At 42.6% G+C, this 24,554-nt stretch overlaps 1 pseudogene; it reads right to left on the bottom strand.

The window, feature by feature from the left end:
- Nucleotides 1-93: 93 nt before the first annotated feature.
- On the bottom strand, nt 94-20,566 carry LOC138775215 (IST1 homolog; annotated as a pseudogene).
- Between the last annotated feature and the right edge of the window lie 3,988 nt (nt 20,567-24,554).

The following is a 24,554-nucleotide window of genomic DNA, read 5'->3' as shown; positions in this document are numbered from 1 at the left end:
AACTGGACACTGTGATATATTCTTAGCAAAGGCCATTTTTCAGATTATTTCTGCTTTATACTCACTCACTACGAGCACTCTAGAAGGCCACAGCTTTATTTTTTAAAAGTGCACGCTCATACAAGCTGAAAACAAGTCTGTAAATGTTATGTACAAAGGTTAGAAAATCAGGTAGGGAAGCAGCTCATCAACTTATTAGCAGTGATAAGTCTTTTGGGTCTTGCTTTAGGACATTCCTCCATTACACAGTATATATGACGGCTTTGAGAAAATGGTCCTTTAGGCAAAAGCTGCAGTTTCTGAATATTCAGTTTAGGGGTAATCAATACATCAAACCTATATTGGGGGGGAACAATTTTCTCTCTGAGGACCAGTGAGCAGATGCTTAGAATGTACAAAGAATATTTCAGATTTTCTCCTCGTCAGGTCAAGATGTTAAAGGGATAGAGAATATGGTAAACATCTTAGGTTTTCTTCTTTAGCTCCTCAAATCTGCGTGACAGGTCATCAAAATCAATATCTTCTGAAGTTGAAGTTCCAGCTCCAGCAGAGGCATTAGGGAGTGTGTCTGGAACAGACGGCAATTCTGGAAGGACAAAGTTATCTGGTATCTTTGTACGTGGTTTAGCAATAGGTAGTGGATTACCAGGACCTTAAAAAAAAAAAAAAAAAAAAAGACGTTTATGGCTGTACCAAATTTGTACCCATAACAAACCATTACTAATCATACTCATTTGAGCATACTAACCATCCTGTGGAGGAGCATTTGCCTGTGGCCCACCATCACCAAGCTGTTGGAGACAGACAACAGGTCAATTAGAAATACAGTTGTACAGTTCACAATTTTGGGCCCCATACACATAGCAGTCTTAGGCCACACACAGGGCGCATATAGATGTGACAATTCCATCATTCGTCATTAATTTCTAGCAGGAAAAGAACCTGTCCTTCTTACTATAGGCATCATACATCACATAAATTCCCTATTGCAAAAGAAGAAATGTTTAAGGGGGAAAAAAAAAAAAAGATTTTTCCCTTATTTTCGTTGCAAAGTGAATGCACAGAGGTAAATAGTACCATGGGAGACATCAAGTTTGGCTTACCAGAAGGAGGACAGGAAGTTTGTACAGTAGATCAGATTACAGAAGATGATGGGAGTGAGTTTTCACAATTGTAAGATGCCCAGAATCCAAAAGGATGCCGAGGAGAAAGAAGGCCCCAACAGAACTTAGACCGGGGATGATCCACAAGGCCCGCCAGTCTAGTAACTTACTGATCAAGGCCCTTTGATAGCAGAAGAGACCAAATGTTTCATGCTACCAGTACTTACAATACAAAGCAAGTACCTTCACATCACTTCCAGTGACGCACCAGGCTGGCTGAGACCACCACCACAGAAGGCCACAATTGCATGCAGGTTTGAGGCCTGCTACTGAATGTGCTGAGGGAGACAGACCACTGCTCTGCCACTAAATTGTCCTTTTTAGTAAAATTATTATGGGGGCAGCCATTAAACCAGAGCTGCCTTAAAAAGCATTTAGATAAACACTTTACAGCAAGCCCCGTGGACAATGGAAAAATAGACTGGAGGGGACTCGCAGACTCTTTTGATAGAGTAGTCATACTTTCTGACTGGCAGAGATGTCATTGTGCAGAGAGTGGCGAGGGGGAGTAGTGTCTACCACCTATTGGGAATGACCTGATCCTATCCTATTTATATATTGGTGTAACCTTTAAGATGTAATCCTGCCTGTGATGGTAAGTAGGAGACTGCTGGAAAGAACTCTTCAGAACAAAGTCTCAGCTTATTATTAGGGCCTAATTGCCAAAATGCCAAACATCAAGATTTTTTCAAAATAGTAAAACGGAATATTTAAAGGGGGGGGAGGGGGAAAGAGAGAATCACCGGCAATTCTTAAATATGATACCATAAAAAGTTGTTTTCTGATGACACATTCCCTCTATATGATCAATGTGGATGTGTTTTTTATTTCAAAAGTTTGATCGACTAGGGTCTGTGTGTCTTCAGAGCCAGAACAGGGGGAGCTCGAGCACTTCTTTCCTCACTCTTTGTGGTTGCAACAAACTCAGCTTTGGGAGTGCCTTTTTTTTGTCATGTAGCACAGAGCTGTGAGAGAACATGCTTAGTGTGTACTTCTCCCAACTCATTCTAGCAACTGGTCAGACTCTGAAAACTTAGACAAGTCAAAAGTGACAGTGCCCATTTAAATATAAGAACCTGTTTAGAACACAAACTGACTGAAATTTCAAACGTGTCTGCTGTGAGTAAAGACCATTTCCCCTAAGTCCACCTGTCAATTTTCAAAGTTGCAATTTAGAAAACAAATGATGATAGTGTAAGGATTGTGAAAGAATAGAATAGATCTTATTAGATTTTCTAAGAGATTTCTGACACTTCTGAAACTTCTAATGTATCTAAAACTTCTAATGTATCTAATACGCCTATAAATACTTACAGACTCATATGTAGGAGGCATAGATGGGATTGGTGGGGGCCCCATTCCCATTGCTGGAGGATTTTGGTTACCAAAAGGTTGATAGATTCCCACAGGAGGTCCATTGAAAGTCTCCTGTTGTAAAATAAATTAAAAAGTACAGTAGGGCAAAAACATACATTTTTACCCTATCACTTAAAGCAACAGAAGGGAAAAATAACACAAAGACACATTGGTAGGGAAACAATATATTTTGCCTTGACCCAGGTGCTGCCAACCCATGCTCCTCCACTGTCCAACAGGGTACTAGAACCTTCTTTCAATTGTACAGCTTTCCACAATAAACCTATCCTTTCTAATAATGTGATCATACATACAAACTTTCATTAGATTCCAACAACTACTTCTTGGTGTGTTATTGTTTTTTCTTTTTTAATCAATAAGTGTACTTGGGCATGGTTACTAAAAAAACTATTAAAACAGTCCAATCCAGGCCAAAGTGGTACCAATGTAAAGTACAGACAATGGCACAAGAAAATGAGCCCTCATATAACACCATAGGTGGAAAAATAAAAAAGGAACAGGGTCTGAATAGGGCACTTTTAGTCCTATTTACTTTCTGGAAAATGTTCTACAGTTTTTTTTTAGGTTGGAAAATAACATAAAACATTATAAATTGGATAGTGTTGTAATTGTAACAACCCAAAGAAGAGAACCCAGAGAATGCAGATGTGTCAGTTTAACTGTACAAATGCATTGCTTAAAAATCAAAGCCACTAAAATTACAAAAAAATTAATGCAATTTTTAAAAGATTTTTACTGCACAAAGATTTTTTTCCATCTGGCCATGCCTTTTATGTCGAAATAAATGATGTTATCACCTTATTAGCTTTGCAAAAAATAAGCCATCATATGACCTTTTTTTGATAGAAAAACTAAAAAGAGTTATGAATTTTAGAATGCAGAGTGAAAAACAAAAAAGCAAAAACAAAAAAAATTGCTGTGTCCCCTATTGGGCCTCCTGACAACCCAGAATTCATGCCAGCCTTTTAGATGGTCTTGTACTGATCATCCCACCTGGCTCATATTATCACCAGCTCTGCTATCTAACCCCCACTTAACTCCTACAGGTTGTTTGCCTGGGCTTCTGCTTTTGAGAACCATCTTTAATCTTCCCGTGGCCATCTGCTCTCACCTTTATATTGGATACATGTTTGTCAGGACTCCCTAGGGTGGCATCCAACTTCTGCAGCTAAAGAGAATCCAATGCTGTCTATGGCATGTTTTGCCCAGGAGAATTCTAAATTTTGACCCAATAGTATTGGTGCCCCACCACTCTCCATACAGTCTTTTCCACAGTCTCTAATAATTGCTGGAAATGCAGTGCCACCATAAGTTCGATGCTCCATATATAGTGGGACTGGCCAGGGAATAGTCCCTCTCCACAGAGAAGTCTCCCTCCGTTCCATTCTTCCTGGACTGATATCTAGGATTAAGAAGGGAATTCAGCACCACTTCCCTCCTTCAATTGCAGACTGGGTCGCAGAACTCAATACTCTGTATTGCATGGCAGATCATGAGATCAGATCAGAAGCCTTCTATAAACACCTGGGCCTGTTGGCTTCACTTTAGGGAACTCCACAACCTTGCTAGATGGTTGTGTTAAGCTCACATACACCGCTTGATGTAGACTGTCTTTCACATTTTAAAAAGAGTGTCCTGGATTTGAAGAACATAGCTAGATTCTTCCAAAAACAGTGCATCAACTTTTAAGCCTGGATAACATTTAACTATCTATTGCTTTTTGCCCCCTCTCAGAAGCAAATAATAAAAATGCAAATATGAAAATGTTCTTGTTAGTAAGAGACTATTGTTTTTTTTTTCTCTCCCAGTGGGGGACTTGAACATGAGATCATATGTACAATACACTGCAATACCTCAGGCAGGCTGTAATAGAAGAACCAGCAATACAGGCCTGAAGACCTCCGCTAGACCCCTGGCTGCAATGATGCAAAGAAAACACACCATTTCACTTTGTCACACCTCTTTACTACCTACTGAGCTGTCAGCACTACTTGTTACCTGTGTCTGTGTTTCATTTCAATAATATATGCCTTTATTGAGACCATGAATAGTAACTAGGTGGTGCGTAGAGTTCCCTAACAACTCTGCCTCAATATGTTTCATGCCTGCCCCTACTATACAATACTATGCAATGTTCATACAGCACAGTGAAGCATCGTGGTACTAGAGACCAGAAAATCTTAGGCTCTGCCTCCTTGACACTAGTCACAGCCCAACAAATATAAAAACACAGATGCAGGGTATAAAGGTATGTTCTGAATACTTAGTGGTGAAAGATTCGCTTTAAATACACAATGTAATACCACAATAATGGTCAGGAGCACCCCTCAGATGTCACTGTTGCTTCTGGCCACAGCAGCTAAGTGGTTAAATGGCTAAGATCAGAGTTATCCTGTTAGCTCTATAACACAGCTGAAAACTGCTGCATAAAGAGTTGCCTTGGGTCTTGAGCCTGTGACATATCATTCATGTACATATGTGTCGTATATTGCCAAGGGTTAAAGGGAACCTACCACTCCACTTCTGCATTAGTAAACCTCAAAACTCTGGCAGGTACACAGTCCACTCCTAAAGCGAGCAGTGTACAAACAACTGGAAGCGCTATAGACGGCATTGTAATACACTTACAATCCAGTCTACAGTGCTTTTGCCAGTTTCGTACACTGCTCGCTTTAGGAATGGACTATGTACCTTCCAGAGTTTTAACCCTTTGAGGACCAGGCCCAAAATGACCCAGTGGACCGCGCAAATTTTGATCTTAGAAGGGAAAAACGAAAACACTAAGAGCTCTAGCACTCTCAGTTTTCTATCTACAAGCCATGTAAGTGCTTGTTTTTTACAGGAATAGTTGTATTTTGTAATGGCGTCATTCATTTTACCATAACATGTATGATGGAAAATATATTATTTATGAAGATATAAATAGGTGAAATCGTAAAAAAGAATGCAATATGGTAACGTTTGGGGGTTCCAGTGTCTACGTAATGCACTATATGGTAAAAGCGACATGATATTATTACTCTATAGGTCAGTCTGAACACAACCATATGCAGGTTACACAGATTCTCTAATGTATATATATATATATTTTTTTTTTTTTATTAAATCTTTTTTTTGGCAATTAAATATTATAAAATGGGCCTATTGTGACACTTATATAACAGTTTTATTTTTTCACCTACGGGGCTGTATGGGGTGTCAATTTTTTCCACCATGATCTCTAGTTTTTATTAATACCATATTTGTGAAGATCGGACGTTTTGATCACTTTTTATTGATTTTTTTTAAATATATAATGTAACATAAAATCGGTAAATCGCACACTTTTTTCCCTATTTTCATGTACGCCGTTCACCGTTCGCAATGACGCTTGTTATATTTTAATAGGACAATTACGCACGCTACTGGTATATACGGATGAGGGGATTCCCGGTGTAGGTCCGTGTGAGCTACACGATCGGGACCCCGCAGTCATACTGCGGGGGTTCCGGATCGGTAAGTGACAGGGCACTCCCCCTGTCACTTAAATGCGCACGGTCGACGCCGCGTTTAAGGGGTAATGGCACGCTGGCACATGCGCGATCGCTGCAGCGTGGTCATTACCGGCGATAGCTGGGGTCCCGGCTGCTCACTGCAGCCGGCCCCCAACTCCTATGAAGCGCGCTTCATAGCGGGTGAACCACCCAGTTACGTACAGTTACGGTCGGTGTGGTGACAGACTTCCATGACGTAACCCTACGTCCTGGGTTGTCTAGGGGTTAAGAAGGTAGTATCCTGCTGTGAAAGCAGAATTGAAGTTATCTAATAAAAATAATAAATTATTTGTTATAGCGCCAACAGATTCCGCAGCACTTTTTTTTTTCTCTATGCATACAGTACAGAGGTACCTAATACACAGTTAAATTGGAATAAATAAGAACATAATAAATAAAAATAACAAAAATACAAATTATAAATGAGACCTGCTCGTTGGAGCTTACAGACTATAATTTTCGTTGACACTAGGCATAAGTGCTTTATTTGTCCATGGTCCAGGCATTGTACATAGTTAGAAATACAGGATAAGCCAGTAACAACGCCAATGTCTGTTGCAAGTAAACATATAAAGTGCAGGAACAGTCAGAGATATAGAGCAAGGGAAACAACAGAAGGGGGAAACAGTTTAGGGAACGTTATAGGCGAACCTGAAGAGATGAGTCTTCAGGGCACGCTTGAAACTGAGTATTGGGTATGAGTCTGATGTGTTTGGGTAGGGCGTTCCAGAGAATTGGTGCAGCACGAGAGAAGTCTTGGAGGCGGGAATGAGATGTTCTGATTATGGAAGATGTTAAGGTTAGATCATTTGCAGAGCGCAGAGCACGGGAAGGAGGATAGGTGGAGATGAGGGAGGAGATGTATGGAGGAGCAGAGTTGTGGTGGGCTTTATGGGTGCGGGTGAGGAGTTTGAAGTGGATTCTGGATTTAATGGGTAACCAGTGCAGTGACTGGCACAGAGGGGAAACGTCGATATAGCGGCTGGAGAGGAAGAGGAGTCTGACTGCTGCGTTCAGGATAGACTGGAGAGGGGAAAGCTTAGAGAAAGGGAGACCGATTAGTAAGGAGTTACAGTAGTCAAGACGGAAATGGATCAGGGCGACAGTCAGAGTCTGAGCGGTGTCAGTGGTGAGAAATGGGCGGATTCTGGAGATGTTTTTGAGATGAAGATGACAGGAGCGTGTTGGAGCTTGGATGTAGGGAGTGAGGGATAGGTCAGAGTCCAGCATAACCCCCAGACATCGAGCCTGGTGCACAGGAGTTATGCTAGTACCACAGACAGAGTGAGATGTCGGGTTTAGGTGTGTTAGAGGGAGGAAATACCAGAAGTTCAGTTTCAGTTTTGGAGAGATTAAGTTTGAGAAACAGAGAGGTCATAGTGTTAGAGAGAGCGCATAGACAGTCACTGGTATTTTGTAGGAAGGCAGGGGAGATGTCACGGGAAGAAGGTATAACTGGGTGTCATCAGCATAAAGGTGGTTTTGGAAACCAAACCTGCTGATGGTCTGTCCGATGGGGGCTGTATAGAGGGAGAAGAGGAGGGGACCCAGGACTGACCCCTGGGGAACTCCGACATTAAGAGGTAGGGGACCGGAAGTAGAGCCAGAGAAGGATACGCTGAAAGAGCGGTCAGAGAGGTAGGAAGAAACCAAGAGAGAACAGAGTCCTTGAGGCCAAGAGAGCTGAGCATGGAGAGGAGAAGCTGGTGGTCCACAGTGTCAAACGCTGCTGATAGATCCAGGAGAATCAGCAAGGAGTAGTTTCCTTGTGACTTGGCCTTCAGGAGGTCGTTTTGACACCTTGTTAAGAGCAGTTTCAGTGGAGTGGAGGGATCGGAAACCAGACTGTAGAGGGTCAAGAAGAGAGTTATCGGAGAGATAGCGGGTTAGGCGAGAATAGACAAGACGTTCCAGGAGTTTAGAGATGAAGGGGAGATTAGAAACAGGCCGATAGTTGGCTGCACAAGATGGGTCTAGGGAAGGTTTTTTCAGCAGTGCGGTTATAATAGAGTGTTTGAATGAGGAGGGAAAGATACCAGAGGAGAGGGAGAGGTTGAATATTTTAGTGAGGTGAGTAGTGACAGCGGGAGAGAGGGACTGGAGGAGGTGTGAGGGAATAGGGTCAGTAGGGCAGGTAGTGGGACGAGAGGAGGAGAGGCGCTTGGCAACTTCTTCCTCTGTCACTGGGTCAAAGGCTGAGAGCGAAGGGGGAGAGGGAAGGGTATCTATGGGAGAAGTAATAGGAGCTATGGGACTTTGGGGCTGGGAGGGGGATCGGAGCAGGGAGTGTCAATTTTGGTTTTAAAGAAGGAGGCCAGGTCTTCAGCGCAGAGGTCAGTGATGGGTGTCTGAACTTTGGGCTTCAGAAGAGAGTTAAAGGTGTTGAAGAGGCGTTTTGGATTGTTTGAGAGTGAAGAGATGAGAGAGGTAAAGTAAGCCTGTTTGGCGAGGTAAAGGGCAGAGTAATAAGATTTGAGAGACAATTTGTAGTGAATGAAATCTGCTGAGGTTCTAGATTTCCTCTACAGACGTTCAGCCGTCCTAGAGCACCGCCGAAACTTTTGCTAAAATAATTTGTCATACAGGTATGGAACTATGACTAAATATTTAGCATGGAGTGTAAAAAAAAAATGAAATGAGTAAAGAGCATCCCATACATACCGGTCCACCAGATACAGGGTAATTAAATGGTATTGTAGGGGTGGGCATTTGCATTGCAGGCATGGTTGGCAATGGTACTCCAAATCCTCACACCCCTCCACTTCCTCCACCGCCTCCTTTCTTTATGTCATCTGAAAATCCAACATCTATAAGATCTGCTTCAACACCTGTAGGAACCTCGGCCTTAAAAAGTAACAGAAAGTGGGAATTAAAAGCGTACAGGTAAAATATACAAATTTATTAGCGGTCTTCATAAGCTTCTTATTTTTTAAAGTTGCTGAATAAGCTATGTGCAGCCTCAGAAACATGTACTGTCTACCTTCCTGTTTGACACTCAAAGGGGTTATCCAGCGCTACAAAAACATGGCCACTTTCTCCCTACAGTTGTCTCCAGATTGGGTGGGGTTTTAATACTCAGTTCCATTGAAGTAAATGGAGCTTAATTGCAAACCACACCTGAACTGGAGACAACAGTAGGGGGAAAAGTGGCCATGTTTTTGTAGCGCTGGATAACTCGCTTTAAAGGGGTTGTCCAGCAGACAAAAAAAATATTCTTCATATCAACTGGTCTCAGAGAAAAATATATAGATTTGTAATTTACTTCTATTCAAAAATCTCAAGTCTTCCCATACTTATCAGCTGTTTTAAGCCCTACAGGAAATGTTATTTTATTTACATTCAGACAGGGCTCTCTGCTGACATCTCTGGCCGAGACAGGAACTGTCCTGAGCAGGAGATGTTTTCTATGGGGATTTTGCTGCTGCTCTGGACAGAGATGTCAGCAGAGAGCACTGTTTCTGAATGTAATAAAAAACATTTCCAGCAGGATATATAGGAGCTTATAGGAAGACTTGAGATTTTTAAATAGAAGTAAATGACAAATCTTTACAACTTTCTGACACCAGTAGATTTGAAAGAAAAATCTTCATGTGCAACATATGGAGAAGTACTGCAACTAAAATTAACATGCTTCAGATTTTTAAATCTGCAGTACAGGAGATTTTTTCTGTAGAAAATGTATGCAATGACATTTTACATAGGTCTGTTATAGGTCACTATCCTTCCTATAAAGAACGGAATGTCATCCATGATGAAACTTTCAGTGTTCACTTACCATAACCACAGAATCTGGTTCATAGGGCACGTTGTAGTTTTTAGCAATCTCAATGAGGTACCGCTCGACAAGAATTTTTGGAGGAGCCTCTACACTCAGCTTGTGCATTAGCTAGAAAAAAACAGAAACATACAATAGCTCAAAAATGAGATAATGCTTTCTGAAATTAACAGACCACCCAGTAATCCTAACACATACCCGGTCGTTGACTGTTCCAATCTGGTTTGTCCTGCACAGCTTTCCATATTCTTTACTATACTTGGCGCACAGTTGATCAGCAACCTGCAGTATGGAAGATGCAATGTCACATGACTGGGGGGGGGGGAAAATAGGGGGAAGACACCTTCATAGACTGTCTATGACTGCATGAAAAAGTCCCAACATTTTGTGTAAAACAAATGAACGTGGAGTGAGTGATTTAGATACTTAGATAAAAAAAAAATCTGTGCAAACCTTTGCAACCATTTTGCATGCAGCAACATGTCCCTGGCTCCAAAAATAGACTGGCTGTTCACCTATTCATAAATTCAATACACCAGTCTCTTACTCACACTGTAGTTAGAGGGCACACAAAAATACCCTGTTGATAAATTCTTCTCATTATGTGTAATCTACCACTATGGGATAGTCCTAACTTTACACAACTAACATCAGAGCTAGACCCTCCTTTTGGCCGGCAAAAAGTTTCCCAACTTTCACAACATGTTGAAGTCTTTCTACCAATTCAAAACAGACTTTGATTTGCCTTGTGAATCATTCAATGCATGATGTAAGCGTGTATATCAGGGATGGGGAATCTTCGGCCCTTCAGCTAGTGCAAAAAACACAAAAGCTTTAGCTTTGGCTGTCCAGGCATGATAGGAATTGTAGTTTTGCAACAGCTGGAGGGCCGAAGGTTCCCCATTATTCATATATATGAATAGAGCAGTCAATTTAGTAACTTGTTAGTATCTGCATCAACGGCAGGTTTTTAACACACTTTAATAAAGGGGTTATCCAGCGCTATAAAAACCTGGCCACTTTCCCCTACCGCTGTCTCCAGTTTGGGTGGGGTTTTGAAACGCCGATTCATTGAAGTAAATGGAGCTTAATTGCAAACCGCACATGAACTGGAGACAACAGTAGGGGGAAAAGTGGCCATGTTTTTGTAGCGCTGGATAACCCTTTAAAGTATCCAGTAATCAGTGACACATTAATACTAATAGGTATTTTAAAGTTTGGAATGTTTGATATCACATACTTTTGATGTATAAATTTACAAGCCCAGTATTCCAAGAACCACACCTTCTGGTACCCTGCGTGGTGCTGGCCTTACATGGACAACTCCATGCTTTTTTTATCTGGAGAGATTATTTAACTAAATTCTGTGTTTTACCATTTACATTATTTTGCATCTCTAATTACACTGTAGAGTGTGTGTACAGTGTTGAGAAGAGAGTTTTAAAAGTAAAAAAAAAAAAAAAAAAAAAAAAAAAAAAGTTACTGGTTCACTCATAATTCCCACCAATATGCAATAACCCTTTGTATGAATAACTCACTATTTTCAGTTCGGATACTTCAGTCTGTAGACGTGGAGCTGCCCAAATTAATGTGGAGACTGCTTCAGCCAGACCTGGATCAAGCTCCCTGGAAATATACAATACCAAATAAATGAAAATCTGTTTACAGAACTATACAATATAAGCACTTCTTCAAAGTTTTTTGTGTTCAAATAGCATTAAGAAATGCTTACGGTACTTTTAGTAAAATTTCAACTTTTTTTTACTCCCACGGAAAAGGCTTTGGTAAAAATAAAAAAAAAAAAAGATAGCCAGATGTATTAGCTAACTCAGTTGTATGCCAAAAATGTGGGCCACAATTTGATGCATTAAAGTCATGTCCTCAGACACATATAGAGTAGGGAATAAAGCTGTGCTACGTTTTAAACTTCAATTATTTCACTTCATTGCATAGCAGACCTCCAAGTTGTACTAAATTTGTTTAACACATTTTAATAGCTTTTACATAGTAAAATATTTTAACATAACAAACAGAGGAGATGTAACGGTGGATGCACTGAGAAGTTCAGAGTTCCATTTATATAGGATAACATACAGTAATGCACAGATCATACATCATTAAACATTTTAAAAGTTGAAAGTAATTAAAACAAATAAAACATATGATAAAAACTTGCATTGCTGTTGTGATTTTATAATCAGTATGTGTTATGTATAACAAATTGAGTCCAGACATCACGTAGTGTCCCCGAGCCAACTCACAACTTCTCTTGTGAGTAGGTATGGTAGAGAGGGTAGTGTAAAAAATGGTAATTCATATACAATGTGGGCATTCCCAACCCTATAAAATATTTGAAAGTTTATTTAGTGACAAGTTAAAAGGATGCTATTAAGCCCTTAATTGGAAAGCCCCAAATGTCAATGTACCAGCTAAATCTCCCAGGCAATACCATTCAGAGTATAGAAATGGACGTACAATATTGTCAATTCCTGTCTTGTCTTCTAAAATAATTTTTTAGTTCTTTTATGTCGCTAATCTAAAAAGATTTTTAATTCGAGTCATCACCATAGCCATGTCTGGGATATTTACTTCTAGCCATTTTGCCATTATGCAGCAATGAGCTATCAGTAAAATGAGATGTACTATGTCTTGAATACGTTGTTATATGAGTGGTGTCAGATTGTAGAGTGTGAAATAGTAGTGCCTGGGGTGTCAGCAGTATTTTCAACCACCAGTGGGTGTGCACATACGCTATTATCTGATTCCAGGAGGTGTTGTTGAGTGAAGACAATCCCATACTTAAAGAGGATGTACCACCAGGTACGCCCTCTTTAACCTGACACAGGGATAGAACGGCGCCCTCACGGGGGAGGCACTGGAGGAAGGCTGGCCCGCCCCCAGTGGGAAGCAATTCCCTCCCCTATGACACGGCTGCTTTGATTGTAATGGAGCCGCGTCATAGAGGGGAGGGAATTCCCACCCACTGGAGGCGGGCTGGCCTACCTCCAGTGCTTGTGCACCAGGCCGGTAACCGTGGAAAGAACGGCGCCGTACACGGGAACCGGGCCGCAGTTCGAAAAACAGACCGCGGCATCGGCTTCCCCGTGATGGCGCCGTTCTAGCCCTGTGTCAGGTTACAGAGGACGTATCTGGTGGTACATCCTCTTTAATCAGGGGTGCTTTATATTTGGGACAGGCTGTTATCTGATCTGGGAGGGTGGCAGCGACTCTGTACCCACAATCTGTCCCCCCAAACCACTTGTACCTTCGGATAGCTGCTTTTAATCCAAGCTCTGTCCTGGGGTCCGTTCGGCAGGTGATGCAGTTATTGTCCTAAAAAAACAACTTTTAAACTTGCAGCCCCGTGCCCAAGGGGAGTATCTGTGCCCCAACTTTGCAACACCCCTCCGTCCCTCCTCCCCACCCTCTTCATCATTAGGAATGCCACTGGAACATTTACTCCTGTTTGAACATTGCACAGGTGCCTTAACAATCCAGCCCATGTGCCGGGCTGACACAGCTGAGGAATAGGAGGCAATCTGCCTGGAGCATTCCTAGTGATGAAGAGGGTGGGGAGGAGGAACAGAGAGGTTGTGCCAGCCTAATGCATACACAATCTAAGCCCTGACCGGGGCTGCCAGTTTAAAAGTTGTTTTAAGGACAATAACTGCATTACCTGCCGAACGGACCCCTGGACAGCTCTTGGATTAAAAGCAGCTATCCGAAGGTACAAGCAGTTTGGGGGGGGACAGATTGTGGGTACAGAGTCGCTTTAAATCTATATAGTGAAGAATGAAAGAATCTATATAGTAAAGAATGAAAAAAAAAAAGTTTCCCTACATCTTTTGTTAATACATTTGCACATTGTCTCCTAGCCTTTTAGTATTACCTCTTCTATATCCTCTGCCTGCCATCTCTTCCAAGTTGTAAACAGGCGTTTTGTATTTTTTAAAAAGTATTTTTATTTAAAAAGAATAAGCTTAGTATACATATATAATATGAGAGAGGGTGGCAGTCTCTTAACGTTGCTGGTTGGGGAGCTGTCAGGCCCCAGAGCGTTACCATAATGAAGAGCTTTAACAGCCGCTGCCATTTTCTCTGAGGTAACTGCAACATTTAGAATATATTTTTGATTATGGTCACTGTACTCACTTTTGAAGCTTCCAACAATCATGTTGTGGTGTATAGCCCAAACCAGTGTATAAACAGACTCAGAGCTAATGTATAACATCAATGGCACTCTGGGATGCCGCTCTGCTGCGAAAGTTTTGGAAAACATGTCTCCTCCATCATACACATGGGGAAGGAAGAGTTTCCTCCAAAACATACGCTGACAATGTTTCAAAGGACAAGTCTGCTGCAGACAACTCCTTTAATTTCATGGTGCAGACTTACTTCATAGACTGAATTAAGCCAAATCGGGCCAGAAGCAGATCACAGTATAATTCTAAGATCTCCATGGCTTCTACCAAGTAGTCCTCTCGGATGATGTGCTCCACCCGGATTCTTGCTCTTTCATCTTTCCCAGAGGATAAGTAGTCTGCAATCTCCTTTCTGGCCTTTTGTGCCAACTCGGCTGAAGGGAGAGGATAAAAATAAATGTGGTTCAACTTATACATTTAATTTTTTTTGCAGCACAAATATGATCCAACCTAAGAAGATGCTGCATGTCAGGAAAGCTCCTGACATAAACTTTAAGTGTCTCCATAATATTTACTAGTCAGACCCAACATAACCTAAGGGGCTCACTGCTTACTGGGGGCAGCATGAAAATAAAAACCCAAACACAGTCACCTAATTTGGTCCCCAGAGAACTCTCCAAAACATTATGTGGGCTCAGACTACTAAATTATTCCAAGGCGGAGTCCTCACAGTGATAACCCCCTGAGCCAATCACTGAATAAGGTGACCCTGCCACAGACAAGTGATAAGCATAGTTTGGGGGGGGGAATGCAATGTTTTTTTTTTTTATGTCGCATCCAGAAAAAAAAAAATATTTAACTGCTCCTTGATTTATGTATGTAAAAATGAGGGGGGGGGGGGTCTAAGGAACTGCCACCAGCTATACAGCTGACACCCCTTTCAGCAGCTGGGATCAGTGATAATGATGGTTAGATGGGAAAAGGGTGAGAGCCCTGCCCCCTTCCACCTTGCTGTGATCATGCTATAGGGATATAGTAGCCAGGAAACTAACCCCATTTATTACTGGAATTATGGTGTTACTTACTTTTTTTCTTCTCCAAAAGTTTCAGTCTGTTTATGACAAGCCTTAAATTTACTCGAAGCCGCTCAGCCTTAAACCCGGAGCCCAACATTGTGTCTCTTTCTGCAATTACAAAGATTCTTCATGAGAAACTGAACCTTAATCTTAAAAAAAGCTGTTTTTGTTAAAATAAATAAAAAAACAATGGTAAAGACAGAGACACCCAGAAGAGGTACAGATATGTCCATAGTATGCATGAATTAGATGAGAATGAAAAGTGCTATAGATTTCCCCCAGACACTAGACCACCATGTAAATACTATAGGTTTTTAATTCTTAAATCTTCAACATTAGACTGGTAGGGTCTGACAGCTGGGTCCCCAACATTTCCTAAAATAAAGGGGTGTGTTTACAGTACTGGTCAAATAAATCAATGGGTGCTGAGTATAGGGAGCCTAAAGAAAATGGATCAACCCTACTGTTGCCGTAGAATTTTACAATTTCTGCTGTGACTATGGGCACAATACAATTAGAACTATAAATGTTGCTGGGAATGTAGCATTACGTAACACATCAGTCATATAAGCCTCTGTTATATCAGTTTTATGGGCTCCATTTCACCTATATGCAATAATGTATACCTCTGAAAGATAACTCATCCATAGGGCACCATTCTAAAAACATATGTTAAATGCATACAGTTTACTGGATATAACAGTCTATACTTCATACTTTTTTTGTGGTTGAGGGTGGGTTAACACATTAAGAAAGGAAAGTATTTGGAACCAGATGTATAATAGTGTCTGAGGCTGTATTTTTCTATTTTAAATCTGCACCTTCTATAAGTTGGTTTCTGGTGTATATTTGACACATTTGTGGTATATTAAAGCGAATGTACCACATGAATACATATATTACATTTTCCATATGACCTTATCAGTACTGATTCTGCCTGTCTGGTCCTTTTTAAAATCATCAATCCTGTTTCCACTATTTTTGCTGTTTTATACATATGCTAATTCTGGTGCACTGGAGCGTCCAGTGAATAGGTAGGTCCACTCCTGGTGACACACAGCTTGTGTGTTCCTCCAGGCCTGGCTTCTACGTAAGCTCCTGCCCCGAATCAGTGTGTCATCTCACACTACCTATGAGCTGTCATCAAAGCTGCCCGGAGCTGACACATAGGGGGTAAATAGAAGTCACGTGTCACCAGGAGCAGACATACCTATGCATTGGAGCCTCTGGAAACTGCATATTTCCTGGGGTAAGAAAGGATCAAGCATGTTTGAAATTCATCATGCTGAAAATACCTAACATCTGCTCTTGTGAAATACCCCATACACATAGGCGAGTCTGTGAACCTTCTGGCATCTGAGGGGTGGTGGAAGAGAAGAAAACTTTAGTTAGGACCAGACAAAATTCATTACTAACAATAAAGCCATCTTCACTGACCTTTATGTGATTCACACAAGTAGTAGTAAAAGCGCTAACCTTGCCGATTATTATAGAACACATTGTGACTTTCTTTACTTCCTGGTTAAACCGTATTTCCATTACAACACTCAGTCACTAAAGGTCTCTACTATTATATGTGTGCTATGTCACGAGAATGTTTAAGACAAAGAGCAAAAAATACATGACGGCAACTGTTGCAAAACTATAATTACCATCACGGCAGACCAGCCAAATCCAAAGATTTGGCTATCCAGGTATGATGGGATTGTAGTACCCATCCCTGAACTAGAAGCAGCCAACACAAGAAAGGAAAACCTAAAACTATTTTACTGTCTATCCAAAAAAAACTGAACACTGACGGATTTAATGAAACCGGATACAGACAGAGCGCAGTAAAAACAAGGCTGGGGAGTAAGCCACAGTCCTGACTCCAACTCCTTCATAAATGGCCAGTCAGACATCAGGGGAATTATTTGTCCAAGTAGTGCAAAGTAGATCTGACTCCTACATCATCCTAGGGCGACTTCTGAGGGAATAAGGAAAGATATAAATCAGATTCTCCTGTGTGGCAATGGATGCAGCCAGTCTCCAGCCACCATGTCCTGAACAACTCTTTCAAATACTTTTCGGAACTTCCAAATTAAAGAAGGGAATAACCGTCACTATGCACCTCCTCAGAAAGGTAACGTATCTACCTAGACTTTTTTTTTTTTTACTCATCAGAGCCAGGTAGGGAAATGTTCTCTTTTGTAATCCGTTTCTAGCTTCTGATTTAGGCTTTAGTAAATTGTTATTATGGGTGGGGGTGGGGGGGTCATATTGACTGCTATTTTAACAGCAATCAGAAATATGCTTTACAGCAAGCCCCATGGACCATAGGATACAACAGACAGGACTTCTGGGCATGGACAGGATCCATTCAGATAGATAAGTTAGGCTTCTGGGCGTGCTCAGTGACATATAGAGATCATTCTACAGGGAGGGGGACACTTAGCTGTGAGGAACAGCTAGTATGTATACCTCCATTATGTTGATACTGGTGTCACCTTTCACTGTAAGGCTGGGTTCAGACTACGGAATCCACACGGATAAGTTCCAGCGGATTCCATCTCTTGTACTTGCTCACGTCCGCACGCGTCACTGCCCGTGCCGTAGACACCATTCTATTCACGGACGGATTTCGCATTTCGCCGAAAAAAATTGACAATTCACTTCTTCTGGCGGAATGCAGAATCCGCCCGTGCATAGAATGGTGTCTATAGAGCTGGCGGATATGCGCGCCGCCATGAACGGGAACGGGTACGAACAACGGATTCCGACAGAATTTATCCACGCGGATTACGTAGTGTGGACCCAGCCTAATGTTTTCACACTTTTACACCCTCTTGTGTCAATGAGTGTTTTTTCTACTGTAGCAGGATGGATTTGTATTCAGACAAGTCCTGGAAAATCTTCAAATAAAACCACATCCAATAGGATTGTTTGTGATGACTTTGAAGTTGGGCAAGTTCTTCTATTCGTCAGAGCTCCCCTATCTTCTTAAACCATAATTAACAGGAAGGGGAGCTGAAGTCCAACCTGACAAGCATCCTACAATAGGCCTCGAGAGGGATCTCACTGCTGTTTAGTAGGAAAAAGGCGATAGAGAGGGGAAGCAGAAAGTCTGTGAGCTTCCAGGTACCTAATATCAGACTCAGAAGATGTGTAAAATAATACCCTCAGCACCACATCCCCTCCAACAAAGGGGAGATTCTTTTAGAAAAATACAGTGCAGTCTAGTTGTAAGACTTACAGAAAGTGCCAATCACCTGTCAGCATCCTGTGCCTTTCTTTTATGGAATAACGTTTTAGAAGTCTACAAGTTCAGTGAGGCCCAGTGTCTTTTTGAGTGGGTTGTGTTAAAGGTTCTGTTAAAATCAGAGCAAACAGCACAGTATGCGACACTATTCTTTCAGCACAACACCTGATACCATGCTGGAAACCAAACAGACCCTATCAAGGTCAATGGGATCCATTGGGTGTGTTCTTGTCAAGCAATTTGGTCTTTTATTTCCCTCTCGCCATAGGAGAACAATGAAGACAGGGGGGAGAGCTTCAAACTGCTTTTTCATTATAAAAATGCATTTTTTGGCTAATAAAACCCAATTACAAAGTTTCTTAAAATCGCCTGGACTATTGATTTCTGCAAAAAAAAAAAAAAATTCACGACGTGACACTTTAACGCAGTGATTTTCAACCAGTGTGCCGTGGGGGAAAGTTCCCCAAACTATGGTGCCCCTGTGAAAACAGGAGAAAACAATGGGGGAGAGAAACTGGGGATGGGGGAGAGAAACAGGGGAGAGAAGCAGGGGGCAGAGAAAACAAGGGAGAGAGGGGGAGAGAGAAACAGCGAGAGAAGCAGGGGGGAGAGAAACATGGGAATGGGGGAGAGAAACAGCAGAGAGAAAATGAGAGAAGGGGGTGAGAAACAGGGGGAGAGAGAAGTTTGGTGGAAAGAGAAGCAGGGGGAGAGAGAGTATGGTGGAGAGAAGCACAGGAGAGGGGGGAGAGAAGCACAGAGAGAGAAGCAGGGGGAGAGAAGTATGGTGGAGAGAAGCACAGGGAGAGAAGTATGGTGGAGAGAAGCACAGGAGAGAAGTATGGTGGAGAGAAGCACAGGAGAGAAGTATGGTGGAGAGAAGCACAGGAGGAGAAGTATGGTGGAGAGAAGCACAGGGAGAGAAGTATGGTGGAGAGAAGCACAGGAGAGAAGTATGGTGGAGAGAAGCACAGGAGAGAAGCATGGTGGAGAGAAGCACAGGAGAGAAGCAGGGGGAGAAGTATGGTGGAGAGAAGCACAGGGGGAGAAGAAAAAGGCCCAGGTTTCCCACTGAGTGAGTATAAATACATTAGAATCGAATATTATTAACTATATGTATAATATGTACTGTTTTAGTGTCATTTTGTGTCATTTGGTTGGTGGTGGTGACCCGGGAATTTTTTAAGTATAAAAAGTGTGCCGCGGCTCAAAAAAGGTTGAAAATCACTGCTTTAATGTGAATCCGTGACACTGTTAGATAGCTGTAAGGGCAAGTAGACATATGGTGCCTTCATATACTGTACTTCCAGAACATAGAAAAATGCTTCTCTTCTCTGGTGCCAAGTATCAGAGGCTTTACCAAGCTTATAAAGTGCCAAGGACTGTAAAGCCTCCTTGCTCCCCCTCCATCACAGTTCCTGGCAGTAAGACAATCACATATTTTTAGTCTTGAGCACCAATTTCCAATGCATTAAAATATGTCAGAAAGAGAGTGTTCTTTTTGGTCTGATGACTATGGGACACACACGAATGCCTGGTAACCACAATCCTTCATTATGTGTCATTGTGTATAAATATCAGAACCCGACCGCCAACACCTGCTAAGTAATAGGCGCTCAGAAAATGCCCGTAATCCTTAGCTGACTACGTTCAGGTCACTGAATTGGAGGAGGTCTGTGGTGACCCGAGACCACGAGCGCCAGCAGACAATTAGCGGACATATCTGCGCCTCTGAGGTACTAATACACGCCCGGCCCAACCATACAGCAATACAGAAGCAGTATAGACTGGACACAATGTAGCAGATGCTCAGCTGTGCATAGTATTAGCTTTAGAAGGGTCTCAGCCTCCTGACTGATTGGCAGCAAGCAGCCCTCTTATAAATGGTGCTGACTGGAGACACAACATAAGCCTCTCACACCGTACTGCCATTACAGGCTCCAGTCCTATATAACAGGCCAGTGTACACAGTATAAGGAGCACAGGACACACAGCCGCACATACAGTATACATAACGGGGGCAGAGCCTGGAAGTGCCGGGCACACACACACACACACACAGCACCCACTACCTAAGCCTCGTCTCCTTCCGGTAACACAAGCCCCTCGCAGGATCCGCCGGGTGTGGAGGCCTCACTGCGCCCAGAAACTGCCGATTTCACCTGTCAGGTAGCTAGGACTGCGCCGGAATACGCCCTCCACTGACGTCACGTCATGTGCCAAGGCTGCGGGCGGGTCTAAGGTATCAGCTGGGGTACCGAATGCTGACTGACGTCAATGTCATGTGCCGAGTGCTGGGCGGGGCTTAGTTAAGGAGCAGCAATGAAGGGATAGGTGGAAACGTGCACTTCCTGGTGACGTCACTTCCACGTGATAGAGTCTCTATTGTGCTCTGGCTGTGACGGTATATTACACAGGGGAGATAGTGCTGAAACCTTGTGCCAAGGGACAGTGGAATAGCTGGTTATAGCAGCCAATCAGATTGCTTCTCACATTAAAAAAAAAGACTAGAAATTAAAATTGGACTCTGGTCTGTTCCCTTACACAAGGTGTGAGGGAACCTACCTTTTGGGAAACTCACAACAGGGGAGCCTATAGAGGTGGGAAGAGAAGTACCCACTAAATTTCAGGGGCTAGGACCTCAGTCTACGAGTCAAGGATTTACTACACTGAGTACTACAGGGGAGACCTGAAGCTGATAGCCTAGTACTAAACTGATCTGAGAACTACTAGACTTGAGCATACTGGACCTACACCAGTTACTGGGGGGGAAGCCAGGAACCAATAAAAGAAAGATATTTTTAAAATCCTACTAAGGGGGCCTTATGAATGGAGGACCTACATATACTGAAGAACTACTATGACTTACATAAGACCTACATATACTGAGAAAACTACTATGATGGGACCTACATATACTGAGGAAACTACTTACAGAAGACCTACATATACTGAGAAAACTACTATGAGGGACCTAATATACTAAGAAAATACTATGAGGGACCTAATATACTGAGAAACTACTACGAGGGACTACATATACTGAGGAAAACTACTTACAGAGAAGACCTACATATACTGAGAAAACTACTATGGGGACCTACATATACTGAGGAAACTACTGTACTTACATAAGACCTACATATACTGAGAAAACTACTATGAGGGACCTAAATATACTGAGGAAACTACTTACACAGAAGACCTACATATACTGAGAAAACTACTATGAGGGACCTACATATACTGAGAACACTAGTATGAGGGACCTACATATACTGGAGACTATACTATGAGGGACCTAAATATACTGAGAAAACTACTATGAGGGACCAACATATACTGAGAAAACTACAATGATGGGCCTACATATACTGAGAAAAACTACTATGAGGGACTTACATATACTGAGAAAACTACTATGAGGGACCTACATATACGAGAAAAACTAGTATGAGGGACCAACATATACTGAGAAAACTAGTATGAGGGACCAACATATACTGAGAAAACTACTATGAGGGACCTACATATACTGAGAAAACTACTATGAGGGACCTACATATACTGAGAAAACTACTATGAGGGACCTACATATACTGAGAAAAACTACTAATGAGGGACCAACATATACTGAGAAAACTACTATGAGGGACCAACATATACTGAGAAAACTACTAAGAGGGACCTACCAAACTACTATTACTGAGAAAACTATGAGGGAACCTACATATACTGAGGAAAACTACTATGAGGGACATACATATACTGAGCAATACTACTACACAAAGGAATCTCTACATATACTGAGAAAACTACTATGAGGGACCTACATATAGTGAGAAAACACTACTATGAGGGGACCTACATATACTGAGAAAACTACTATGAGGGACCTACTACTACATATACAGAGGAAACTACTTACAAAGGACCTACATATACTGAGAAAACTACTATGAGTGACCTACATATACTTGGAGAAACCACCTACTATGGGCAACAACATACTCGGGGGAAACTACCTATTGGGACACCTACATACTAAGAAAACAACCTTCAAGGGGCACCTACATGGGGTACCTAGTTATTGTGGGAAACTACCTATGTGTGCACCTACCTAATATGGGAAACTGGCTACTGGAACAACCTTCCTACCTAATGGGGAACCTTCATACTACCTTCCCACCACCTACAGCTTCCACCTACCCACTTTGATGTGAAGGACAGCAAAGTGGGCATTATTGCTGAGGCAAAGAGTACGAGGGTCCTGGAAAAATGCAGAGCCTAAGATAATTGTCTGGCAGGTTCTGCTGAAACTAGTTGCTGAAGAAATTGTCATGTTTCAGCTGGATCAAACACAGAAAGAAAACAAAGGGGAGTGCTTCAGCCTGGGGCAAGTGCTCGGAAATAGACCGACACTGTGCACAGGAACCAGGCGGCCGTTCAAATAAAGGACTGCGGCACCGGCTTCTCCTGTGCAACGCCGTTCTGTTGATATGCAACACTTACAGCGAAGTACCTGATGGCGCATTCACTTTAAAAGAGTTATCCAATTAGGTTAATAATTAATAATTCATTCCAGACATGTCATTACCTTTTCTGTCTCCTTCCCTAGTTCCGAGCCTGCTGCTTTCTGCCAAGACACAGAAAACTGTGTGTAAGCTATTCACTCTGTCTCCCCCTCCCTTCTGAGACACGACTCTACCTGGCTGGCTGTTTCGCTCTCTGTGAAGCTGGGAGAGTAATCTAAGGTCAAGTTACTTGGACCTTATTGTGATTATCCTTCCCTCCATCACAGAGTTGTCCAGGGACACTGTGGAGGGGAAGGAGACAGAGAGAAAAGCTCACACAGAGTTTTCTTGGTCTTCAGCAAAAAGAAGCAGGTTTGTAACTGGGAGGGAGTCTGAAAAGGTAATGACATGTATGGAATGAATTGTTAGTCTGCAGGAGGGGGGGATAGAGTCACATATTTTTTTTACCCAACGGATAAACCCCTTTAAATTGCAATGCTATGCATTCCCACTTAACCCCTTTCTTGCTGGTGCAGTGCAGTCAGCCGTGTGTGTGTCTGTGTGTGTATGGATGTTATCACTACTAAGTTTTTGCCACCAAAAAAGTTAAAGGAGAAGTCCAGCGAGGAGAAAAAAAAAATCAGCCCGGGCAAAGTGTGTGGGAATGTAAACTTACCGTACCCTGGCCAACAGCGCTGTGTCCCGCACCTGACCACTGACAGCCTTCTTCATATTTCCCCCATTACATCATAACTGGCCACCATTTCCTGCCGTTCCAGCATAGTTGTGATGTACCCTGAAGCCTGGAGAAAAATACATTCAGCGGGGCACGGGTTCCTGGTAAGCAGCACAGTGAGGCACTGGGTCCGGTAACTATACTTTATTATGTTCCGCCCCCCCCCTGCCCGCACTGTAATTTAGAATTTAGCAGGATGTCTCCTTTAGGTGGCGATGCACAGCAACTCTTTTCCTAGTGGCTGGGCAGGAAACATACAATACTAAAACATACCGAGCCCAGCCAAAGCCCTCTCAGGAGCAGAAGCCTAGGTCCATTACACAGAAAGATTATCTGACAAAGATTTGAAGCCAAAGGCAGAAACAGACATAAACAGAGATCAGGTCATAAAGGAAAGCCTGAGATTTCTCCTTTTCAAATCCATTCTTGCTTTGGCTTCAAATCTTTGGCAGATAATCTTTCTGTGGTAAATGGACCTCATGCTGGGTTTACACGGAACGATTATCGTTCGAATTTGCACAATACACGATCGACTCTTCGAACGATAATCGTACGTGTAAACGCAGCGAACGATGATGCGAGAAATGTTCATTTTGATCTTTTATCTTGTTCTTAAATCGTCGTTCGCAAAAATGTGCAGATGTTCCGTGTAAACAGTCGTCGCGAGAAAGTCCGGCCGGCCGCCGGCCGCAGCCCCCTGCGCCGGCTCGATCGCCACCCCCCGCCGCCGCTCCGATCGCACCCACCGCTTCAGCACTGATTGGCTGAAGAGGAGCCGTTTGAAATTCCCGGCTCCCCTCTTCAGCCAATCAGTGCTGCCGTGCATTGATTGGCTGAAGAGGGGAGTCGGGAATTTCAAACGGCTCCTCTTCAGCCAATCAGTGCTGAAGCGGCGGCGGGGGTGGCGATCGGAGCGGGCGGGTGTGGCGATTGGAACGGCGGGGGCGACACGGGGCTGCGGCTGCAGATGAGTAGGGGGCCGGGCTGTGGATGAGCGGGG

This window comes from Dendropsophus ebraccatus, unplaced genomic scaffold, assembly GCF_027789765.1.
Source record: "Dendropsophus ebraccatus isolate aDenEbr1 unplaced genomic scaffold, aDenEbr1.pat pat_scaffold_1415_ctg1, whole genome shotgun sequence".
Lineage (NCBI taxonomy): Eukaryota > Metazoa > Chordata > Amphibia > Anura > Hylidae > Dendropsophus > Dendropsophus ebraccatus.
The sequence above is the reverse complement of the archived record's forward strand: the minus strand, read 5'-3'. Positions and strand labels throughout refer to the sequence as shown.